The 26,325-nt window shown below is 43.0% G+C and overlaps 1 long non-coding RNA gene across 4 annotated transcripts in view; it reads right to left on the reverse strand.

Annotated features, from left to right (window-relative positions):
• The window catches only part of LOC114229138 (uncharacterized), a 269,792-nt gene that overhangs the window by 128,815 nt on the left and 114,652 nt on the right, over window positions 1–26,325 (reverse strand). For 3 of the 4 annotated variants that reach the window (XR_008557617.1, XR_008557614.1, XR_008557615.1), the window contains exons 4-5: window positions 25,961–26,034; window positions 24,818–24,940 (exon numbers count right to left, since the gene is read on the reverse strand). This is a non-coding gene — a long non-coding RNA (uncharacterized LOC114229138). The remainder of the gene's footprint in view (window positions 1–24,817; window positions 24,941–25,960; window positions 26,035–26,325) is intronic. The other variant, XR_008557616.1, reaches the window with a different exon arrangement.

Consider the following 26,325-nt stretch of genomic DNA (forward strand, 5'->3'; position numbering starts at 1 on the left):
AAAGGACACAATTCTGCAGTCACAGTCCTGAGTTTGAATCTCCATTCTAATTTTAGCTTGCTCTGGGATCTTTTGGCAAGACAGAGTCATATTCATCTCACATTGGTTATTGTGAGGGTTAAATGGATCTATGGAAGCAACTAGCACAGTGACTGGCACACAGTGGGTATCTAAATGTCTGGTCATGTCAGAAAGCAGTTACAAAGCAAGGCATACGTGGCTAAGGAATATGAAGCAAGAGAGAGACAATGATACAACCGTGATCACCACAGTCCACTCTTGTGGGAGCCAGCCTCCAAGAGCCCCATCCCACCCCACCCCCCGCACTGATCCCCACCCTCCCACGTTACCTAGGATGAGCTGTGTGACCAACAGAACAGCAGGAATGATGGTACGTATGTTACTTCTGAGATTGGGCCTAAAAAGCTGTGTCTTGTGCGTCAGGTTCACTCTCTCTTGGACCAGATGCTCTGTGGACAGGACTGCATAGTGAGGAACTAAAGCTCCTGCCAAGAACCACATGAGTGCATTTGGAAAATGGTTCTTCAGCCTCAAGATGACTACAGACTCTTGAGACACTCTGAGCCAAGACCACCCAGCTCACCAATTCCCAGATTCCTGACCCACAGAACTATGAATGGGGCAATGCCCAGTCAGGAACAGAGGCGAACAAGAGTGAGAGGCAGCAAAACATAGTACACGCTGAGCGCCGATCTTGAGTCTAACGCTTACCAACCAAGTGAAGGCTCAGAGTTACTCTCTGCAAATGATAACTAATCTATTCAGCATATGTAACAAGAGCCACGAAAATATTTATACATTTTTTACTCAAAACGTTGATTCTGGAATTCCAAGGTAAGAAAATGAACTAAAATGTGTGAAAACCATTATGCACAAAGATGTTCATCACATCATTGTCTGGTGTTTTAAAAAATGAAATAAGCCTATTGTCCCACAATAGAGAAATAGTTAACAGAATCTTGAGTTGCAGATATGATACATACTATATTTTATTTAATTTCAACGATAGCCACTGTGTCCCTATAGTAGAGATGAGGAATTGGGGTAAGATACATTAAGTCATTGTCCTAGATTGCATAATTCTTGACAGTGAATCAAATTATAATTATTATTAGACCTCATACTTACAAAAATGTACTAGGCATTGTTCTCAGTGCTTTGGATATAATAAGTCATTTAAATCCTGATTTGTCTGACTCTATAATGCTCAAAATTGCATTAAAAACAACTCTGTGGGTCAAGCACTGTGAGCATGGACTTTAGCTATAATACCTTATTTATTTCTAACAACCCTATAAGGTGTGTACTTATTATCAGATCCATTTTATGGATGAGGAAACTGAGGTTCAGAGAGTAAGTTGGGAAGTATATGATTTTACCTCATTGGAGAAAAGGTTTGAGTAGAATATATTCACAGGAGGAGGAAAACATATGAAAGAGTTGACAAAGAGGAAATATATATATATTTATTGAACATGAACTAATGAGCTAGATACCACTCTACTAATTGCTGTGGGCACAGAGGCAAAGCTCTTGATCTCATGACATAGGATTTAGAGTCTAGCAAGAGGGTGAGTAATAAACAAACATATATATACATATGTGCATTATACATATATATATATATGTGTATATATACATATACATATACATATACATATGCATATGCATATGGTCAGCAGGTGATTAGTGCAATAAAAGAAAGACAAACAGAAAAGTAAGAGACTGCTAGACACGGGACAGGGTGAACAAAGATGGCATTTGATCAGAGATCTGAAGGAAGTGAGGAAATGAGCCTCACCAACTAAAAAAGAGCATTCCAGGCAGAGGGGAACAGCTAAGGCCGAGGCCCTGATTTAAGAGTGTGGGAGTGTATTTGAGGAACAACAAGGATGCTAGTAGCACTAAAATGAGGTGACCTAGAAGGTTTTAGATCACTTAATAGGCTCTTTTAGGCCGCAGCAAGGTTTTGGCTTTTACTGTGAAGGATACGAGAGCCAGTGGAAGGTTCGGGGCAGAGGAGTGGCATAGCTGCCATGTTGAAACTGGACTGCAGGGAGACAAGGGCTGATGCAGGGAGGCCAGTGGAGAGACTGTTTCAGTAATCCGTGACAGAGCTAGTGCCTCAGATTGGGGTGATAGCAGTAGAAGTAGCGAGAAGTGGTGGGATTCAGGATATGTTCTGAAGGAGAGACAACAGGATTTGTTGATGGGTTGGATGCAGAATATAGAAGAAAGACAGTCAAGATAACTCCAAGGTTTTTAGCCAAAGCAGCTGGAAGTATAGACATGTAACTTAACTAAAATGGAAAAACTCTGGGAGGAGCAGGCTGGGGGAAGAAGAAAACAAGAGTTGGGTTTTGGTCAAGTAATGTTTGAGATACCTGTTAGATAGCTATCTATAATAATAAAAGCGTAATATGCTAATTAGACAGGATGGCCTTCCAAATGACCTTCTGGATGAAGGCAAGGCTGAGAGGGAACCCTGGGTCCAGGGTGCCGGAGGGAAGCTGGTATGGCAGCCAGGGGAAGGAAGGCCTACTCTTGCATGAATTTCGTGCATTGGTCTTCTGGTGTGGAAACATTGAATAGTCAATTGAATGTATGAATCTGGAGTTCAGAGGAGAGATGCAAGTTGGATTGATAAATTTTGGCATTATCCACCTATATTTAAAGCCACGAGACTAGGTGAGATTACCTAAATAGTGAGTATAGATAAGGTATATATTGAGCAATCTTTAGAAGGTCAAGGAGATGAGGAAGAAACAGTGAAAGGGACTAAGAAATGTCCTGGAGGTAACTAAGGAAAAAGAGATCAGCTGTGTCAAATGTTGCTGATAAGTCAAGTAAGATGGTGGCTGAGAAGTGACCATTAGACTTGGCAACATGGAGGTCACTGGTGACCTAGCGTTGTATCAGTGGAGTGATGGAAAGGAAAGCCTAATAGGATCAGCTTTAAAAGAGAATAAAAGGAGAGGAAGAGGGGTGAGCATGGATATCCCTCAGTCTCAGGCACCTACTATGGGCACAAACTGGTTCACTGATGTGACTCAGGTGGGCACAGAGGCCACTTTCCCCTTCACTGTGGCGACAGAGCTCAGAACAGAGGGGTTGCTTGTCAGCAGACCAAGAGGCTTTTCAGAGTCATCAAGAAACCAGAGAGGAAAGTGACATGGGCACAGCTCCATGCCTGGAGTGGCAGAGAGGGCCATGGCAGAGGCAGGGAACATACGTGGCCATTCTTTGGAAGTGTCCTAGTAATTCATAAGGAACCAGCAATGTGGGGTTTGGGCTGAGGCTGAGCCAGAAACACAACTCTTACTATGGCAACTCGCCCCACTCATGGATGTGACCTAAGAAATGGGTGTACACCTGGTAAACTGTAGCTAATTTAACTTAAAAAGCAAAGAATCAGTATTGTGATATATGCAGCATTATTAACTACTAGAGGCCGGTGCACAAAATTCGTGCACGAGTAGGGTCCCTAGGCCTCGCTGGCAATCAGGGCTGATCAGGGCCTTCCAGCTGCTGGCTGGGGTCTTCCTTCATTCCGCACCTCCCCCTGGTGGACAGCGCACATCATAGCAAGTGATCAAACTCCCAGTCTCCTGGTCAAATTCCCAAGGGGACAATTTGCATATTAGGCTTTTATATATAGAGAGATGTGGAAACATTAAATAAAATTCCAGGAATAAAAACACTAATGATACTTGACAAAATGTAAAACAATGCCAGTGTTAAAGCAGCTGAATCACATGCAAGTTCTTATTTTCTCTGTTTTTAAATTTGTGTTACTTAGATAGCTCTTATAATACAAAAAATAAAAAATAAAGAGATAATAATCCAAGCCTTTCTCTGAGAGTTGTTTTAAAGATTATAATAATGACTAATATTTGAATAGCTCACAAAGTGCTTTTCACACATGTAATCTCATTTAATCTTCATAACCAACATGCCTTCCCTTGACACTTTACAAAAGCTTTTATTATTGCACTTAGCAAACTGTGTTGCAATGATCTGTTTATATATCTTTTTCCCACTCTAGACTGGAGTACCCCAAAGATAAGAGTCATGTCTTTTCATCCTTTTCCTTGACAACACAGTATGTTGTACATGGTAGAAGTTCAATACATGCTTGAAAAGGGATGGATAATGGCTGAAAAGATGGAAGGATGGAAGGATGGGAGGATGGATGGATGGATGGATGGATGGATGGATGGATGGATGGATGAGAGGATAGACAGGGATTAAGGGATCAATAGATCACTACTGTAGACACGAGCACTTGACTGTCTCCAAATCATATAGGTACCCTTAATGCCTACAGACTGAGCCAACCACCACTCCTTCCCCTCAAACTAAATATTTTTTATAACTTATGTCTAGTTAACTTTTTCCTTATCTCACATTTCTGGTGATCTTAGTCTCTCCTCTTAGCTGTCTTCTCCCATACTTATATTCCCACTCTGCTCTGTGCTTTGTCTCTCCTGCCCTGCTCCCACATTGCTCTCATCTTACCCAAATCTTTCCACCCAGTAAATCTGAGCTCTCTGAATCATGAAAAATACAGCTCCATCTTCAAACTCTCCTGCTCTGCACTAAAGCAAACCTAGCCCTCACCTGTGGCCCCACCTCCCCTTCCCTGGGGAGCTTCTATTTCCCCCTTCTCTAGGGCATCTTTGTAGGACACCTCTTCTATGTGCTGTCATAATACCACAGACTGGATCTGCTGGTGCATTATTTACTGTAGCAGTTGCCTTCATGTTACACAGAAGCTGTACACACAAGCCAAATTCTGACTCATTCACAGATTTGGGAAGATTTTACAATTAGATGTTTGCAAGAAACATGACTCACTCAGCATATGCATCAGGACCATTTCAATCACCAGTGACAGAAAGCCAGCTCCAACCGGCTTGAGTTAAAATAAAGGGTATATATTGGCTCATGAAACTCAGGAAGTCTGACAGTGGCTCTGGCACCAGATCATCAGGCCTTCATCTTCTTTCTCAGGCAGGCTTTTTCTTCATGGTGGGAAAGATGGCCACTGGCAACCTCGACCCTATTTATCCCTTTGGCCCACAGTCTAAAAGAAAGAGGTCCTCTTTCCCAGCGCTCATCTGTCAGTCGCATAGAAGAGCTCTCACTGGCACTGGATTGCATCACATTTCTGAGGTCAAGAGGAATGTAGTATTGTGACTGACAGTCCCAAAAGGAGCACATGAGTCTGGAACAGCGGTGGTAAGAATATGGATCCCTCAAGATAAGACAATGTGCACACTACATTTAAGCCGAGTCTATATCATTTCAAAGCAAGTCAACTGTGGATTGGCTACCCACACACCAATTGATCCTTCCACTTTTATATCTGCATTACTTTTCACCTTGCTAGGAATTCACAGCATCTAGATGGAACATGATTAGGAAGGGGGATTTGTCCCCAGAAATTTACATATTAAAAAAAAAATAGCCATGGTTTCCTCTAGGGAGAAGAGTGGGGGGGGGGGGTGTTAGAAAGAAATTGGATTTTTTGTTCTTGTATATTTTTATGTATGGTGTGGTACTTTTACATGGTGTGTGAAGGAACTGAAAAGCTTCCCATAAAGGATAGAGAGTGAAGATGTTGGAGCTTAGTTCAAAGAGAGACCAGAGACAGCAAAAGAAGAAATGAAGTTTCCTGGGAGGCCTGCTCAGAGCTGCAGGACCTCGGCCCATGCCCCTTGTTCTTTGGAAAGCTACCACAGGCATGAGGCACAGAACGGTGACATCTGTGGTCCCTTCACACAGCTAAAGAGCTGGCACAGAGCTGAGGGAAACTGTTGTTTTTATTAGTGCTGTATTTGCCTACTGTTTAAATCTGTACTCCAGTGTATCAGGAATTAATTCAAACGTGGAAATTACATTCATTTCCTTGGAACAGGACGCTGATAAATTGAAAGTTAAATTGGGTCTAAAATCTGTTCTGACTTTTTTTTTTAAAAAAAAGGCACAGACAGATTTCAGAAAAAGGGGCCAGTGTTAAAATAGGAAAACACCAAGTTGAGAATTCATTTTCCCTCCAAATTTGATAATTATTGAATTACTGTGGCTGTAAGTTCCAGTTAAATTATCAACCTTGTCTAGACAGAATAAGAATGACTTAAAAAAATAACCTACAAGTCAAGATGGGTAAATGATGGTGTATAATGTTAGTATATTTTGGAATGGGGAAAAAGTGAATGATATATTTGAGTGTCACTAAAGCTGCCATGGGTGAGAAATGAGGTCACTAAATCTGAGAGTGTGCTCATGGTTTGGGAGCCAAATCACCACGGAATGTAAAATTAAAAGAGAGGCACAGCATACCTAATCTATATGTGGGACCAGATGGGTTTCACCCAGAGAACACAATGGTATTTGCCGAAAATGACTGTTTAAAGATCATCAACATTATATATGTGAGGATCATGTTTAGTTTGAAGAGTATGGACAAATTGAGAGAACAGAGTTTTGAGATCATGTGACGTTAAAGAATTTTACACTAATCTGAGTGGATTTAATTTCTGAAAGCAGTGTATTTGTTCTTGTCTCAATCCCCCATGGAGGTGGGGAACAGAGAGACAGATAAACAAGTGTTTAACATTCCTGACTAGACCAAACCTCTGTGCATTATTCAGGATGCAGCTGCTCAAAGTTACATACAGCGTCTTTCCACCGAAAGAGCAGGAACATGTGATCTTCTCACAGATACACTCAGAGATGCCTCCCCTTTTATATTTTGTTAACAATAACTCTATCCAAAGAGGTTTTCATACTGTATTTTTCCAAGGAACCAAGGAGAAGAGGAGTCACCTCAGAATTAAAGGCAAAGAACAGTGGTATTAAATTGGCGACTGCAAACCAATTTAAGGTTTTTAAAACAAGCACTACTCAGAGAAAGGCAAATACCATATGACTTCACTTATATGTGGAATCTAATGAACAAAATAAACAAACAAACAAAATTAAAACAGACTCATAGATACAGAGAACAGACTGACAGCTGTCAGAGGGGAGGAGGGATTGGGAGGCTGGGTGAAAAAGGTGAAGGGATTAAGCAGTATAAATTGGAAGTTACAGAACAGCCAGAGATGTAGATTAAGATAAGGGAATATGGTCAATAATATAGATAAATATGTATGGGGCCAGGTGGGTAAAATATAGATAAATATGGGTGTTGTTTTTTAAATAAAAAAAGACCTACTATTGGGCTGGACAAAAAGGGCCATTTCCCCCAGTCCTCCTACCCCATTTCCAAATAACCTCAGACTTTTGCATTATCTTCAATGGATTGGTTATGTATCCAGTCACAGAGCAAACGGACAGATGTTAATCATACAGTTTAATCTTTTGTCTCATTACCAGGCATCACCACATGTAATGCACCATGAATTAATTCTGTAGGTTGTGAAGAACATAATTATATTTTATTATTTGGATGCTAAAGTGTTTATTTAATGTAATCTTCTTTTAAGATCTATAAATTTGTACCCTGTTTCATTTATCTGTTTTTAATTTATCTTTATTGTTGAAAGTATTACAGATGTCCCCTTTTACCCCCTCCCACCCGCACTCCCACCCTTCAGGCCTTCACCACACTATTGTCTGTGTCCATGGGTTATATATATCCTATATAATAAAAGCCTAATATGCTAAGTGTCTGACCATTCGTTTGACCGTTTGACCTGTTGCTATGACATGCACTGACCACCAGGGGGCAGATGCTCCAACTGGTAGATTAGCTTGCTGCTAGGGTCTGGCTGATAGGGACTGGGCGAGATGGGCTGGACACGCTGGACACGCCCTGGAGCCCTCCTGCAGTCTCTCCCCGACCCCGATTGCCCCGAGCCTTGTTTTGAGCCTTAAAATATAGAGAAAAGAAAAGGAAAAAAAAAAAAGAGAATCCTGTTCTCATTCCATCTCTAAAAAGCCATGGTCACCAAATAAGATAATAACTAAGACAGTTAATATAATTGAAAGAGGTGGGATGGATGAGAATAGGGAGTGGTGGGGACTATAGCAGACCAAGAAGCTATGCCCAGAGGCCCCGCTAAGAAAGAACTGCGGCTATTTAGCACCCGCTGAATGCTGCCATGTGGAAATTCAGGCTCAGTATTTTCAATGGAAGCCATAAATCCAGATAGTCAATAAAAATCCCAATATTTAACCCTTTGCACTCGCTTGCTTTTTTCTCGATTCCTTTATTCTAATGCTAACCGTGTCGAGTCACACTCGACATCCGAGTGCAAAAGGTTAAAGGCTGGCTGATTTTTTTTTAACTCTTTATACCAAACAAAATATATCTGTCATCCAGAATTAGCCTGTGGATCACTAGTTTGTACTTATTATATACTTAAAACTAAAAGTCTAGTTGTGTAAAGCATTAAAAGGGTCATGGCAATGTGGTGGTCACTCTAAGGACAAGACAATCAGGACATGGTCCACGGGTCCTTGTGCAGAGATGTGTAAGAACCATACTTGGTGAGATGACCCAAAGCCATTTTCTTCAATGCAGATGTGTAGTTGTTGTTATTAGGATGTGTATGCTATACAATAAATGTGTATGCTATCTTAAATGTGTGAATATTTCTGTTATAGGCCCCTCAGACCATGGGATATTGCTTTTTGGAAACCATAAACTTTTAATAATCTAATGTTATCCAAGAAAACAAGTAACAAGTAGATTCTAAATTATTTAACTATAGAAATTGTTCTTTATAAATTGAGATAAGTGGAGATGTTGAATTCAAGAACCTCCAAAAAATGCAGAACTGGGGCTTTAATAAAACAATAACATATAAAACTGTTAAGATTTCAAGGAGTTGGATATATCAATTTATTTATTTAACAAAATATTTACTAGACAACTAATATGTATACACACTGTGCTAAGAGGTACACATGTGTATGTTATTTAATCTTTGCCACAACCCTGTGTCTTAATTTGAGTTTTGCAGAAGCACAGTCTGAGACAAAAAATTTGAGTGCCAAGTGTTTATTTGAGGTATAACTGCAAGAAACACTGGTAGGGGTGTGGAGAAGTGAGACAGAGAAAGGCAGGAAGTCAGAAAAGGTGTATTATCCCAAGCAGTTACCACCATGGGAAATTGGATCTCATACCACCAGGGAGCTCTGGGATACTGTGTAGATTATGCACTTCAATTGCCCATTCAAGGAGGGAAGGAGCTGAGACATTTATACAACAACTCCCTTTAGTCCCTGCTCTCAGGGAACATTAGGTCCTTGGCATTTGCAGCTGCCATGCTTGTGAGAAGAACAGTCTTTGGCAGCGTGAGGGAGCCCCCAGGAAAGGAAATGCAGGTGCTAGCAATAAAAAGTTAGGTCAATATGCACAGAAATGGTAAGATCCAAAGAGATATGGATGGAGCATGAAGAGTGTCTACTATAGTCCTTAAGGTCGATCCTACCCCACTTTACGAATGAGGAGACCTATGGGATTCAACTCTTCAAGTAGAAAACACTGCCTGGTATTGGCCCCTTGGAAACAAGCCATTCAGGAAATGCAGACAAGGCTCTTTTAAGAGACAGGGCCATGGAGGACACCAGTTGCCATCTCCTCTGACAGCCAGAGGCAGAGGCACTGGCAGTCTGGACATTGATCCCTGATTTAAGCATCAATTATGCACCAGCAGACATCAGCATGCAGAGCTTTGATGCAGTGAGGTCTGTGAAGTTTGGACATCATCAGAGATGGAAGAGATCACAATGAGCTGAGACAGGAAAGGAGGAAAATGACAAATACCATATGCTAGCCAAAAGGGCCACTGTGAAGGACTAATGGAGCAAGCTACCCCTGGAGACTTCCGACACCATCTCATGGAAGAGTACATCTCCCTAGACTGTTTGTAACAATTTAGAGTAATGCAATTCTTACCTACAAGTGACAGAAATTAAAACACAGAAGGTACACTGGGCTTCAAAAATACTTTCCCTTCCTCCATTGAAGGTTGCACCAATAATTTAAGATGACATAGATCAATTACCAAACTATTAAATGTCAGTTAACATCTCTGGAAACTGAATACAAAATGAACCAACTAACATTGTCTTTCTATAACCCCATTGTGTATAAGAATTAGCTTTAAATGTTTAATGAATGTATAAAATATAATTACCAAGTTATTCCTCTTGTAGAGGTGATTAATAACCATATCATTGACTTTTCCACTGTGCTCTTCTGTTATCTAACTGGGATATTTCTGATGGGTTCTCTTCTCTGTAGCCTTTTTTGCTCTTTACAGTATTTATGACTACTTTCAACCTGCTTCCTGGTTATGAACAGAATGTTTGTTTCCTCAAAGATTCATATATTGAAGCCCAGACCCCCAATATGATGTTCCTTGGAGATGGAGACTTTGGGAGATGGTAGGTTTAGATAAGATCAGGAGGATAGTGTGTGCCCTCCTAATGGATTTAGTGCCCTTATAGGAAGAGGAAGGGACACGAGTGCTAGCCCTCACTATCTATCTATCTATCTATCTGTCTGTCTGTCTGTCTGTCTATCTATCTATCTATCCATCTATCTACCTATCTATCATCTAGTTACCTTTACACACATGCACCAAGGAAAATCAACGTGAGCACACAGCAAGAAGGCAGCCATCTACAAGGCAGCCATCTACAAGCCAGTAAGAGAGCCCTCAACAGGAAGCAAATCTGCCACTACCTTGATCTTGGACTTCCAGAACTATCCTCTCTAATAAAAGAGTAATATGCAAATTAACCATCACTCCGCTACACGAGCCACATCCACTAGCCATGCCCACTAGCCACGCCACGCCCACCAGCCAATCAGAGCGAGTATGCAAATAAACACAACCAAGATGGCAGTTAATTTGCATACATAGGTGCCCTGAGCGGACCCCCTGCAATGGATCGCAGGGAGCTGGGGTCCGCTCCGGCACCAGGCCGAAAACCTCCGGCGGAGGCTTTCGGCCTGGTGCACGAGCAGACCCCTGCAATTGATGACAGGGAGCTGGGGGTCCGCCCTGGCAGAGGCTTTCAGCCTGGTGCACCAGTGGACCCCCTGTGATCGATCACCTGGGCAGAGAGCTGGCAGTCTGCTTTCGGCCTGGGCAGGAGCGGACCCCCTGGGATTGATTGCCGGGAGCTGGGGGTCTGCTCCTGCCCAAGAGGCTTTCGGTGTGGGCAGGCCTGGGCAGGGGCTGAGCCGGTGATCAGAGGGAGCTGGAGGGGCCTGCCCAGGACTAAAGCTTCGACCAGAGGCTTTAGGCCTGGGCAGGGCCCAGCCCGCGATTGGTGTGAACTATAGAGAAAACACCTTTTCTGACTGCACATTGGCTAAGCTTCCTGTATGCCACTGGTAATATTCTTAGTAACTTGGGTAATAAGAATCCAAAAAGGTGATCTAGGGTTTTTCCACCACACTTCTGGAGAAAAAAATGAAGGTCCACTGCTGGAGGGTTAAGAAATGTAATATCCTGCCCTAACTGGTTTGACTCAGTGGATAATGCCTGGGCCTACAGACAGAAGGGTCTGGGTTCGATTCTGATCAAGGGCATGTAACTAGGTTGCAGGCTCCTCCCTGGCTGGGGCCCAGATCAGGGCTCATGCAGGAGGCAACCAATCAAAGTGTTCCTCTCACTTTGATGTTTCTCTCTGTCTTTCCCTTTCTCTTCCACATTCTCTAAAAGTCAATGGAAACATATCCTCAGTGAGGATAAAAAATAAATAAAGAAATGCATATCCTATGAAAGACACATCTTGAAAATGCCTAAAGAAAGTTGTCATTTTTTCTTGGTGAAGGGACTGGAGTCCGTGTTGATAAAAACACCTTGGTGGCTGCGGTGACTAGCAGTGGCTGCAGCAGCGGGGTGATGGGGCTGGTGCCTTCCCCTGATCAGCCCGGTTGCCTCCCACAAAGGGAGGCCAGACTGCGGCTTAGGCCCGCTCCCCATGGTAAAATAGGCTGATGAGGGTGTTGTTGATGACCCCATGTCTTCTCATGCCAGTTGAATTACTTCTGCCTACATTTTCCAAATGTATGGAGAAATAGGTAAATAAATAAGGTTGGATGTCTCTATCAGTAGGACATCCCCTGAGGGCTCCCAGTATGTGAGAGGGACCCCCGACCCCCAGTGCACAAATTTCGTGCACCAGGCCCCTAGTCTATATATATAAAAGCCTAAGCGAATGTTAAGGCGGAATGATTGGAATGACCAGTTGCTATGGCGCACACTGAGCAGGCAGGCAGGTGAGTGGTTAGGAGCAAGCAGGCAGGCAGGCAAGTGGTTAGGGGTGAGCAGGCAGGCAGGCAGGTGAGCGGTTAGGGGCAAGTGGTCCTGGATTTCAAGAGGGATGTCCAACTGCTGAATGTCTGACTGCAGGTATTGAGCCTAAACCAGTAATTGGAAATCCCCCGAGGGATCCCAGATTGTCAGAGGGCTCAGACAGGGCTGAGGGACCGCCCCCCGCTCCCCGCCACCGCTATGCACAAATTTTGTGCACTGGTCCTCTAGTGAGAAATAAATGCCTATTGTTTAAGTCACCTAGCTGTTATACTGATCGGAATCACAGCTGTGGTACTTTTTTATAGCAGCCTGAGTGACGAAGATACTCCCCATTCTAAAATGCTTGGGAACAGACACTGCCATTATTCATTCTTTATTTCTAGTACCTGGCACATAGTAGGTGCCTGTGAATGAATGAAGGAACCTACCTTTGTGGTTGAACACAATTGTTGTCTTTATTTCGGGATATAACATAGAACTGCATGATCATATTCAGAAAAGATAAATGAGTTCAGATCTCAGGTCTACCACTTACTAACTGAGCAACCAGGATCAAGTCACTTGACCTTTCTGAATATCAATTTTCTTCACTGTAAAATGATGGTAATCTTAGCTTGGGTTCTTCAAAGTGATCCTTGAGATAAGGAATTGGATGCAGGTGGTTCTCTGTGGTGGGTGAGGAAGTAGAGAAAATGACACAGAGAAGGGAAAAAGCCAGTTAAGTGTGTGTTAATAAGCAGGTTACTGCTGTGGGCCACCAAAGCCCAATCCCACAGGGAGAGCTCTGAGAAATAGCATAAAACAGGCTCTACAATCTTCACACGGATCAGAGGCTGGGGAAGATTACCTGCCGACTCCATTCTCTCACTGGTTAAAGGCTATCCCCAAGATCTTTAATTCTACTTTCAGGTTCTATCTGTGTATGTGCAATAGAGCAAGTTTCCATGGTGCCAGGTAAAGCCCTCAGGCTGCTCGGTAGAGAGCTGTTACACTGATAGGAATCACAGCTGCAGGTGAATTCAGGTGGGCTGGTGAGATTAGGTGCAGCATCACCAGCATCTGCTAAAGACCAACGCCTATACCGTAGAACCACCTCACAGAGAAGTCGGGAATATTACCAGTAAATGAGAAAATGTATCTAGAGCACCAACCATAGTGCCTGGTCCATGAAAAATCCCCTATAAATTTTTGTGGTAGTGACTGCTGTGATTTTTCTTGTTAAATATGGTGGTGAAAATTGCAACCCATAGGAAGTACACTTGAATTTACAGGTCAGTGCCACAATGCTGATGTCTGTTCTGAATCGAGGTCTTTTGCAGTCCATGAATTACAGCAGTAAAGAAAATGTGATCACTGGCCACACAGAGCTCACATTCTATGTGGGATAACCCTGCTCTGCCTCACTTTATTTTATTTTTTTTAAATATATTTTATTGATTTTTTACAGAGAGGAAGAGAGAGGGATAGAGAGTTAGAAACATCGATCAGCTGCCTCTTGCACACCCCCTACTGGGGATGTGCCCGCAACCAAGGTACATGCCCTTGACCGGAATCGAACCTGGGACCCTTGAGTCCGCAGGCCGACGCTCTATCCACTGAGCCAAACCGGTTTCGGCTGCCTCACTTTATATCTTTGGCTTGACTTGGTTTTTCTTATGGTACCAGGGGAAAAGGAAAGCCATCAATACACACACATTTTATTACTAACTAAACTAATATACAAACTATATCATCATCTCTGCAAAATCATGTACCAGATACATGCATTATAGGCAACAGCCACTGCCCTTGACTATAAATATGTTTATTCTCACATGGTTCTTTTTTCCTCCTAACCACTATTACCCATCAACAGTGTCTCAGTTTGTGTTCCCCCGAAGTAGACACTGAGAGGATTCAAGGGCGAGGTGTTCACTTGGAAGATGATCTCAGGAAACTCCAATGGGGAAGTGGAAAAGTGAGACGGGGAGGGGTTGGGGGGGGCGGGGAATTCCAATGTGGAGTGTATTACCCACCAATTATCACTGTGGGCACCTGCATCTTAATTGTACCGGAAACTCTGGGTTGGTGGAGAGCAGACACCTTAGAATTATCCTACCTGAGAGATGAGGAATCCTGGGTATTTAATACACCAACTCTCATTAGGCACTGATTGGGACTTGCTTCCAGAGAGTGCTAATTCTCTGGCCCTTCTGGTCTGCTGAGCTTCACCAGCAGAGTCGGCTCTGGCTGCCAGAGAAAGCTTCAGGCAGTTAGAGATGGGGGCAAAAAGTAGGCTCAACTGGGAGCTCTTGAGTAAGCTCATGCCGCAAAGCCACAGAGAGAAGATTCACTCCATGACATGAGGCCAGTGACAGTGTCTTCTTCATTATGATCCCCAATTCCTAACACATTGCCTGGCATGTAGTAAGCATTCAATAAATACTTGGAGATGCATGAATGGAAGGATGGATGGATGGATGGATGGATGGATGGATGGATGGATGGATAGATGGATGGCATTTGCACTAAGTCTTAAAGGATGAGGAGGAATTCACAGGGCACTCCAGGATAAAGGAACAGCATACTAAAAGTATAGCACTATGCAAAAACATGCCTCCATGTTGGGAAAGCTCTCAGGGCAACCCAGTACTCTGTTTAAAACCTACAGAGGCTCAGACCTACAGCTCCTCCCATGGAGGCCCAATCTGCTTTCCTGTAACTTCCACTCTCTCATCCTACTTTTGCCTTTAAAATTCTAACTTCCCTGTCATATCCTACAGTCCTTCAGATACTTGATAACATGTCCCCTTTTCCCAGACTCATACATCCCTGGTTTCTTGTCAAGGCCCCAGACTGAAGAGTTTCATCCAGGTAGTATTGACCACATAACACTAGATTTGGGGTCCTCAGATGAAGTACAGGACACAGTAACTCTGGTGTCCTCCAGATCTGAGTTCAAACTTTGACACTAGTTGTGTGATTTGGAGTGATTAATTTGTCTTCTCAGAGCCCCACTCTCTTCACCTGTACAATGAAAATTGTAATGCTTATCTCAGGCTACAGTGGCATTTAATAAAGTTTGTTCTTTCATTGAACTTACTGACCTTCTCCACCATGGTGCTGTGAGTCACATCCCTCTGCCCCACCCACCCCACCTCATCCCCAGAATTGTGAGCTTTCAATCTAGAACAAGGATGAGGCTAGAAAACTACCCCACATCACTGGGCCACTGCACAGAGAATGTGGTCCCCTCTGGGCCTTTCCCCCTCCCCTCCAGCAGTTCAGAGTTAAGCAAACACCCTTGCTCCTACCAAAGCTGGAGTAAGTACTGCTCGCTTGTTCACCTGCTGAGCAAAAAAGGACTGATTACCCAAGAAAGGGAAGTGTCGCCCACACAAATCAATACAGATGTGGCTCTGAAAAGGTTGGCTGACTACACAGGATTAGATATTGATCTCGCTTGTTTTTCCAGTTATTGCTCTATTCACCACCTGTGGAGGCCACTTCTAATCTCCTCCTAATACCAAACAAGACAAGAGAGCTCAGCCCAGAGCAGATTCAGGTGTATGATGATTGCAGAACATGAAAGAATCCCCAGTACTCATGCCCAAATAACCATGAGCACAGGGGGAAGAGATCCCTCAACACTGCATGACAACTCAGGACTGCGTGAGAGGTTAAAACCGAACTGGACACACAGACTGAACCTGGTGTGAGGCCCACTCTTCATACCTGCCTCGTGGAACTCTGAGATGTCCAGAAAAGATCAGGAGGAGGGTAGAAAGCATTTACATAAATGTTCATTGATCCTCTAGGAATTCTATGAATAGAAATTTAGGGCATAAAAACAAGAGCCTGCATTAAAACGTATACGGATATAGTAAGAAAACAATGAAAGAACATTGTTTTGCCTACCAAATTGGAAAAGGTTTTTTAATGATAATATTTTGAGTGATGGCAAGTGTTCAAGGAAATGGAAGGACTGAGTAAGTTTTCTGGAGGGCATTTGACAATACACTTCAAAAGCTGTAAAATTCATCATACACTTTGCACCGTGATTCTACTTCTAAAAATTGATCTGGAAAATGTAATTGAAGTGTGCGTAGGGCTTTGCTACAAATTAAAAGTCACATGCCCCTTCCTGTGACCCAGATTGGGACAGAAGGAGGTTGGTTGTGAAGCACAGGTAGGGTGGCAGAGGAAATCACACCAAGGCCAAGAGATCCTTGGCTAGTCAATAAACACTGGCTGTCACTGTGTTAAGACTGTGGAGAAGACTGAAACCCTGCCCTAGAGATGTTACTTTATAAAAGGGGTCACAGGCAATGAAATAGAAACTTGTGGAAAATCAAGGTGGGTGGACGCAAAGAACAAGGGGATTAATCCCACACAGTGAGTCTGTAAGTCTCCATCAGGGTAAGACTCATGAACTGTGTCTCAACAATGAGTAGGATTTACCAAAGAAGACAAATGGGGGAAGAATGTTTGAAGGTATAAGAAACATTCAAGGACACTGATAATAGTGTGGTGAAGGCCTGTGAGGGGCGGGTGTGGGGTAGATAGGGATCAATGAGGGGGTGGGGGCAGGGGAAAGAGGGACAACTGTAATACTTTCAGCAATAAAGATAAAATTTTAAAAAAAAGAAAACATTTATGGACGTGCATGTAGATTGATAAGAGATGAGAGGTACCTTTGGAGAACAGAAGAGTAAGATCATGAGGGTCCTTATGAGCCACAGTGAAGAATGTGGATCACAATGACCCAAGGTAGGATTCTAACACAAAGAGACATGGGTGCCAAAGCAGTGGCTCACGCTTTGCTTTATAAATAAAGTCAAGTCCTGACCTGTGTTTAGTAGTTAGAGCATTGGTCCATGAACGAAAGGGTCGCAGTTTTGATTCCTGGTCAAGGGCATGTACCTGGGTTGCAAGTTCGATCCCCGGACCCAGCTCTCTCTCTCTCTCTCTCTCCTCTCTCCCTCTCTCTCTCTCTCTGTCTCCCCCCCTCCCCCCCCCCCCCCGCCCCGCTTCCACTCTCTCTAAAAATATCAATTGGGAAAATATCCTCAGGTGAGGATTAACAAAAAATAAAAACAAAAGCAAGTGCCTTGAACTTTTGACCCAGATCTCCTTTTTGCCTGTCCCTTCATGATATTCCTTCATAAAATAAAATTTATCTAAAAGCTCAAACTCTGAAAAATACATGTGGAATATCTCTTGCTTCCAGGACCATTCAAGACTGCTCTGATGAGAAAACGCTAGCTCTTACCAATCTTATTGACTTTTATCCTCCTTGCATATATAGGCCCCTCTCATTTTTGCAGGCCAATATTCTATATGAGATGTAATCACTGAGCTCATTTATTCTATTGACTATTGTTATATACTCATTAACACCTTATACAGAAACCTGATAAGACAACCTTATAGAGAAAAATTTAAAACTCAATAGATGGGCTCAACAGCAAAATAAAAGGGGTGGTGGTGAGAATTAGTGAGCCAAAAGATATAAAAATAGAAATTACCTAATGTAGACAACGGAAATAAACTGGCAGAAAACAGAGCCTCAGGAACTTTGGGACTGTAGCAAATGATCTAACATTCATATTATTTGAGTCCAGGAAAAAGAAGGGAAAGACCAAGGCAGAAAAGTACTCAAAAAGAAAATAGCTAAAAAACTTTCCAAATATGGAAAAATACATAAACCTACAGATTCAAGAAGCAAGTAAACTCCAAACAATTTGAATGACAATTTGAAATCTAATGATTCCTCACTAACCATGGAAGCCAGAAAGAAATAGTACATTTTTAAAGCACTGAAAGATTTTTATCCAATGAAAATATATTTCAAGAATGAAGGAAAAGCATGACTTCTCAGGTGAAGGACAACTAAGAATTTTTCACCAGCAGTACTACCCAAAAAAGAATGGTTACAAGAAATTCTATAAATAGAAATAAAATGATAATAGCGAGAATCTTGGAACATCAGCAAGGAAGAAATATTGTGGGTAATTTCCTTCTCCTCTTGAGTTTTCTAATTGTGTTTGATGTTTGAAGGAAAAATTATGACAAAATAAAAACAAAATAAGAACAATACTTGTATGACAAAAACTAAAATCCCCTGGTGACGGAAATAAAAGAAGACCTAAATAAATTGAAAGATTTAACATTTTGGGTTGGACGACTCAACACAGTAAAGATGTTAATTCTCCACAAATTGATATACAGGTTTAATGCAATTTCTATCAAAATCCCAGCAAGATTTTGTTGTGTACATATAGACAAGATTATTCTAAAATTTATATGAAAGCACAAAGGCTTAATAACTAAGACAATCTTATAAAGAAGACTAAAGTGGGATGAATCAGTGTACCCAATTTTAAGACATTATATAGTTAATCATCAAAATAGTGTGGTATTGGCAAAGGGGTAGACAATACAGATCAGAGGATTGAACCAAGAACCCAAAACCATACCCACACAAATATGCACAACTAACTTTTGACAAAGTACAAAAGCAACTCAATGGAAGAAATATAGCCTTTCAACAAGTTATTCTAGAGCAATTGAACATCCAAAGGCAAAAGAAAAATGAATCTTGACTTAATTCTAACAATAAGAAAATTAACTTACGTGAAAATTAACATTAAAAGGAGAACAGACTTGAGAGGAACCAAGATGGCAGCATAGGTAAACACCTGTACTTGCTGCCTCCCACAACCACATCAAAATTACAACTAAAATACAGAACAACTATCATCCATAACCACGAGAAAGCTGGCTGATTGGAAGTACTACAACTAGAAAGGTAAAGAAGAAAGTGCATCGAGACTGGTAGGAGGTGTGGAGGCACGGAACAGGCTGGTCCAGCACCAGGAAAATCGGGAAAGAGATTGCCTCTTTGGAGGCCGCCTGGAGGAGCAAGGAGTCCCAGCCCCATACCAGACCCCCAGCCCAGGGTTCCAGAGCTGGGGAAAGAAGTCTCTAAGGGCAGTAAGAACTATGGACTGTAAAAATCAGTGCAGATTGGGGCTGAGTGACACATAGGCTGCTAGAGACCCAGCTGCTCCTCTTAAAAGCCGGGCACCGCAAAGTGAATGTATAAGCTCCTGCTTGCTCTGAGCTCCAGTGCTGGGAGAGGCTCTGGGGGACCCAGACAGATAAAAGGAGAAACTGGACTGTCTGGCATTGGGGCAGGAACACCGGGGCAGCTTTTTTCCCGATGGAGGTGCTCACAGCGGTCATTGTTCCTGTGCTGGGACCTTCCTAGTGCAGGGCTGACGGGCAGGCATTTCTGTTCACTCTGCCCTAGAGATTCCCTGAGACCCCGCACCACCCAATTTACAACCCCACCCAAGCTGTGCACAGCGGCTTTTGCATGTGAATGACCTGTCCTTTCTTAGCCTAAAACCTGTCAAATAAGCTGCAGCTGGGTCAGGGAACCCCAAACCTCTCAATAAAAGGCCCAAGACCAGCACCAGCACCAGCCTGCCTTGCTTCACAGCTGGGCCTCATCTGGGCACTTCCAAACCCAATACAAAGAGGGGAAATCTACAGATCTCTCTGTAGCTCCTGCTCGGTGGCCCCAGGCAGTGGCTGACTTTGCACCTCCTTGGAGATCCAAGAGTCAGTGTACCCAGTGGTCAGTGTGAGACCATACCAGATTACAACTCTTCACATCCATAAGTGACACACTCAAGGGGCAGACTCAGTGAGCACCAAAGCCCCACTGAAGCAAGTCCTGCCCCTTAAGGAAGTCTCCTGAAGTGTCTCCCACTATAGTCGCAGCTGGTCCCCACAGCCAATTGGTCTGGAGGTCAATTCCTCTCAGTGACACCAACAGCAATAAAGGCTCAACTACAACAAGTCTGTGCACACAGACCACAAAGGGGTGCACCAAGAGTGTCCACCTCAGGTGACTGGGGAGGCTGAGCCACTGGGCTCTATAGGACACCTACTACACAAGGCCACTCCATCAACTCAAGGAGACTCAGCAGCTACCCAATACATAGAAACAAACACAGGGAAGCAGCCAAAATGCAGAGACAAAGAAACATGTCACAAATGAAAGAAATGGAAGAAAGCAAACTACTGGATATAGAGTTCAAAACCACAGTTATAAGGTTACTCAAGAATCTTCTAGAAACCTCTGAGGAACTTAGTGAGACCTTCAAGGATCTTAGTGAGAATGCCAAAAAAAATGGAAAAGGACCAGTCAGAAATTAAGCATACACTGACTGAAATAATGAATAATATACAGGGATTCAACAGTAGACTAGAGCATCCCAAGAATCAAGTCAATGATTTGAAATACAAAGAAGCAAAAAACACCCAACGAGAAGAGCAAAAAGAAAAAAGAATCCAAAAATATGAAGATAGTATAAGGAGCCTCTGGGACAACTTCAAGCGTACCAACATCCGAATTATGGGGTGCCAGAAGAAGAGAGATAGCAAGATATTGAAAACCTATTTGAAGAAATAATGACAGAAAACTACCCCTACCTGGTGAAAGAAATAGACTTCCAAGTTCAGGAAGCGCAGAGAACCCCAAACAAGATGAATCCAAAGAGGACCACACCAAGACACTCATAATTAAAATGCCAAGGGCAAAGACAAAGAGAGAATCTTAAAAGCAGCAAGAGAAAAACAGTTAGTTACCTACAAGGGAGTACCCATACAACTGTCAGCTGATTTCTCAACTGAAACTATGCAGGCCAGAAGGGAGTGGCAAGAAATATTCAAAGTGATGAATAGCAAGAACCTACAACCAAGATTACTCTACCCAGCAAAGCTATCATTTACAATTGAAGGTCAGATAAAGAGCTTCACAGACAAGAAAAAGCTAAAGGAGTTCATCACCACCAAACCAGTATTATATGAAATGCTGAAGAGTATTCCTTAAGAAGAGGAAGAAGAAGAAAAAGGAAAAGATAAAAAAAATGAACAACTAAGTGACAACAAATAGATATCTATCAACAAGTGAATCTAAAAATCAAAAGAATAAAAAATCTGATGAACAGAATAAACTTGCGAATAGAATAGATCAGGGGCATGGAAATGGAACAGACTGAGGATTCTCAGAGGGAATGAGGTGTGAGGGGAGCGTTGCAGGAAGAGATTAGACAAAGATCTTATATGCATGTATGCAGTACCTATGGACACAGACAATAGGGTGTCAAGGGCCTGGGGTGGGGTGGGAACTGGGTTGAGGGGAGATATGGGGGGGAAAAGAGGGACATCTGTAATAATCTCAACAATAAAGGTTTTTTTAAAAAAGGAGAACAGACTTAAATATAAAATGCAACACCATAAAGCTTTTAGAAAAAATAGGAGAAAAGCTTCAAGATTTACAGCTACACAGTCTTTAGGCTTGATATCAAAAGCATGATCCATAAAAGAAAAAATTAATAAGTTGAATTTAATTAAAACCATTTTCTGTGTGAAAGACCATGTGGAGAGTATTAAAACACAGCTATGGGGTGAGAGAAAATATTTGTAAACCACATGTCTGACAGAGAACTAGTCTCTAGAATATATAATTAATTCTTTAAAAAAAAAAAAAACACTAACCAAAAAAAGCAATGCTATTAGAAAATGGGCAAAGGACATGGAGAGACATTTCACTTAGAGGATATATAGATGATTAAAACCCATAGATGCTCAACATCCTTTGCCATTAGGAAAACACAAATTAAAATCACAATAAGGTTATCACTATACATCTATTGGAATGCCTCAAAAATGTTTTAAATGACATCACCAAATACCAGGGAGGATGAAAAGAAATTGGATCACTCATACACAACTAGTGGGGGTGTAAACATGTAATTGCCATGCAACCCAGCAATTGTACTCTTGGACAATTATCCAAGAGAAATGAAAATGTATGTTTACATTAAAATCAATATGCAAATGTTATAGAGGTTTTATTCATAACTAGAGGCCTGTGCACAAATTCATTCATGGGTGGGGGTCCCTCAGCCTGGCCAGTGATCGGGGCGATTGGGGCCATCTCACCCAGACCCGATCAGGGCCGATGAGAGCCGGCAGCCAGGGAGGGACCACAGGAGGTTGGCCAGCTGGGGAGGGGCTGCGGGAGGGCTCCAGGGCGTGTCCGGCCCATCTAGCCCAGTCCCGATCGGCCAGACCACAGCAGCAAGCTAGCTAACTTACAGGTCAGAGTGTCTGCCCCCTGATGGTCAGTGCACATCATAGAGACTGGTAGAACGGTCGAACCAATGGTCTAATGAACGGTTGGACACTTAGCATATTATGTTTTCATTATATAGGATAGCCAGAAACTGGAAACAACCCAGATGTCCTTCAATAGGTCCCTAGTTATACAAACTGTGATACATCCACACCATGGAACACTGCAACAACAAAGAACAAATTTTTAATTCATGCAACAACCTGGATGAATCTTCAGGGAACTATGTTGAATGGGGAAAAAAAACTAATCCCAAAGTGTTACATAAATTACAGTTCCATTCTTAAAGTGACAAAATTATAGAAATAGAGAATAGATTAGTGGTTGTTCGGGATTAAGATGGGGGTGAGGAAAAGAGGGAAGTGGATGTGGTTCTAAAACAGATGGATCTCTGCAGTAATGGACATGTTCTGTATGTTGATGTATCAAGGTCAGCATCCGGCTTGTAACAGTATACCACAGTTTTGCAAGATATGACCATTAGAGGAAACAAGGTAAAGGGTACACAGGATCTCTCTATATTATTTCTTGCAACTGTATGTGAATCCACAACTACCTAAAAAACATTTTAATTTTAAAAAGTAAAATAAAAGTATGTGGCAGAAGTGATGTTGTACCAATTTTGAGCCAAGGTCTCAAGAAACCTTCACAGTTCCTTATTTGGAACCCTACCCAGATGCCATGTGAGCAAAACCTTGGATAGCCTGCCTGCTGGAGGATGAGGGACCATATGAAACAAGACAAACCATCCCAACTGAAGCAATCCTAGACCAGCCAGCTCCCAACCAACCTGGCAGTGACACGCAGACACATGACTGAGCCCCACAGAGACTAGAAGAAATGCCCAACGAGGCTTGCAGTAAATGGCTAATGATTTTAGACACTAAAATATTGGAGTGTTTGTTAAATAGTAAAAACTAACTGACACAAGTCAAAATTTTCATATTTTAAAACCAATATTGGAAGCTTCCCTAGAAAGTTATTTTGTTTAAAGGTAGATGTTTTGAAATCTTTTATGTTTGAGTCTGACATTTAATAAACCCCATTATTTAAATCATCCAGGCTAAAATTATAAGGGCAGTGTAAGACCCTTGATCTGCTCATAGGTATGTTCCAGCCTCACCTAATAAGGGAGGTGGGATGGCCCTGTATTCAGGCGTGGGTCCTCCACATTCATTAGAGGTCACCTGTGTGGCCCAGCCCAGCAGACAGTCAAAAGAACACAGCTCTGCCTTTAATGAGCTTCACAGAATAGCTGCTTCCCAGGTAATTGACCTCCAACTCACTGACACTCAATCCTCATCAAGAGCTCAATATTTGTGGAAGAGTGTCTGAACCCTACAGCACCCTTCTGTCCCGGCAGGTACTCTTAAGTGCTGTCCTTGAGTTAGGCCACATCATCGGAGAATGGAAGGACCACATGTTGGCCCTCGTGGGATTGCTTTTATTGAACTGCACTTTGGCATTCAGCCACTTCCCTGTCTTACGGGACTTAAGGAAAAGCCCCATGAAACCCAATATTGTCTTTGCTCTGATGATAGGGCTAAAAGCCTTATCCACAATGAAAGCCTATAGGAGAACTCTCTCCCTCTCTTCTGATTATCAGAACAAGCGGTAAAACTCTTCTAAGCAGCTGGCTGATGGATCCTACACACGCCCCTGTGAATCATGTCACTGACAGGCTTTCCCACTTGTCTGGGCAGCTCACAGCCAAACTAAGCACTGAGGCTCTTATAGAACAGTCTGTGGCTCAGATCTACACATCATCACATTCCAGTGGGGGTCCTTCTCATCTGCAGCATTGCTGCCTGCCATGCACCCCAGCGCTGAGCTGATGGCCTGGACCAGGGCATCTTCTCGTTTGCCTGGAGCCCGGCAGAGTTATGAGAAGTCATGTGGGTCTAAGTTTATAAATGCAGCCTTGTTCAGTGGGTGAGTTCACCACCAAGCAAATCAGCCACTGACTTCCAGGCATGGAGGACAGGGAGAGGGAAATCGGCATGCATTAAGCCCCTCCCTGTGACAGGAACTATGTACTAGTATATGCTATTTATCCTCAAAACAACTCTGAGAGATGTAAAGTATTATATGCATTGTCCATATGAGGAAAATGAGGGTTAGAGAAACAGTGACTCATCTAGAAATCACACCACTAACCAGAAGCCAAGCCAGGGTGTAAACTTGAGTCTAATTCTGAAGTCCATGTTCTTTCCTGTAGACAGGAGTTGACGGACCATGACCCACGGGCCCAATCCACCTGCCACCTGTTTTGAAAATAAAGTTGTGTTGGAGCTCAGCCACACTATTTACTTACATATTGTCTGTGGCTGCTTTCACTGCAAGAGCAGCATGGAGTAGTGGAAACAGAGACCACACGGCCCGCAGAGCCTAAAATCTTTCCTGTCTTCCTTTACAGAGAACATCTGCAGATCCTGCTCTAGACAAAAAGCAGAACAAGAAGAGAAATGATCCATCATCTGTCTCAAAGAGGGGCCCTCAGATCACCTGCAGGACAAGGCAAGGGCTCTGAGAAATGCAGGGTTTCAGGCCCCCTCATGCCTGTCAGGTTAGACTCTTCCCAGTTGGAGGCTTGAATCTGCGTTTTTAATACTCTGTGCATTACCACCAAGTGCTTCTGACAGTCACTGAAGTTTATGACCTACAGCCCAATCCAGGGATTTAATGTCCCCAACAGCCCTCAGCCTAACTGTTGGTTTGCAAACTCTGGAGCTTTCCGGGTGAAATCTGAAACTGGCCCCCATGTATGGACAGCAGGGAAAGATGGAAGAAAGAGGAAGGCCACTCCAGATTGGTAGGTGGCAGGTTTAATAAGCAAGGCGACTCACATTCGAGGCTTGTTTTGGGCAGTCACAAGACGAGAAGATCTCTACACCCACACACCAGAATCTTGAAGTTTACATAGAGGCCTTGATGTGGCTCAGTCACGTACACAGTCCAGACGGTCTCAACAACACCTAACTCTCTCAAGGCTGAGGCCTTGAAAACAGCTCCCACTATGGGAATGGTGGGCAGAGCACACAATCCAAGGACAGGGAAGGATGAGAAGTCTCCAATTGCCCAGATCCAGCTAGAGAGTCAACCAGCAGCCACATCTCTTGACGACTTCCACTAAAACTGATGGGCATTGAGAGATACGCACCCCAGCTCCCTTGTTCCTTGGGCGGTGTAACAATGAGGAACATCTTCACTGGCCTCCAGAATTCCCGCAGTGGTAACTTTCTCAACCGTACACACTTTCTGTCTCCCTTCCCCGTCCCCTACTGTGCTTCCTGGGGCCACCTCCTAGATATGCTATTTGCCCTTGAACCCTTATCTCAGGGTCTGCTCCTGGGAGGCCCCCTCAAAACATAGACAAGCCAGAGACATTGAGATAATGATAAATATAGGTTAGATTTTAAAATATCATATTTGTAAGTAATAATTATTGCATTCCTACCAGGGATCAAGTTCCGTGCTAGTCCAAGAAAGGAAACAGAGCAGGAAGGAGAGAGGGCCCGGGGGAGAACCAAGCTGCAGAAATGAATGAGATACGGTCATTTAGTTGGGGACAGGGGAGCTGGCCCATGACTACACAGAGAAACAGAGATGGGGAAAGGAGGAAATGAAGGATGCATCAAGCCAGCCTTGGGTCTGCAGATTAGGCACCTGGATTTACAGCAGGGGCTGGGCCACTACTGGCTACCATTCCCTGAAGTGGAGATTCACCAAGCCCCCCAGGTCTTAAGGCAGAGTTTATGAAGTATTTTCACAGGCACCATTCCTTTTCACTTTCACAACAGCCATATAGGTAAATGGGAATAG

Source organism: Eptesicus fuscus, chromosome 12 (genome assembly GCF_027574615.1).
Source record: "Eptesicus fuscus isolate TK198812 chromosome 12, DD_ASM_mEF_20220401, whole genome shotgun sequence".
NCBI classification, from domain to species: Eukaryota; Metazoa; Chordata; class Mammalia; order Chiroptera; family Vespertilionidae; genus Eptesicus; species Eptesicus fuscus.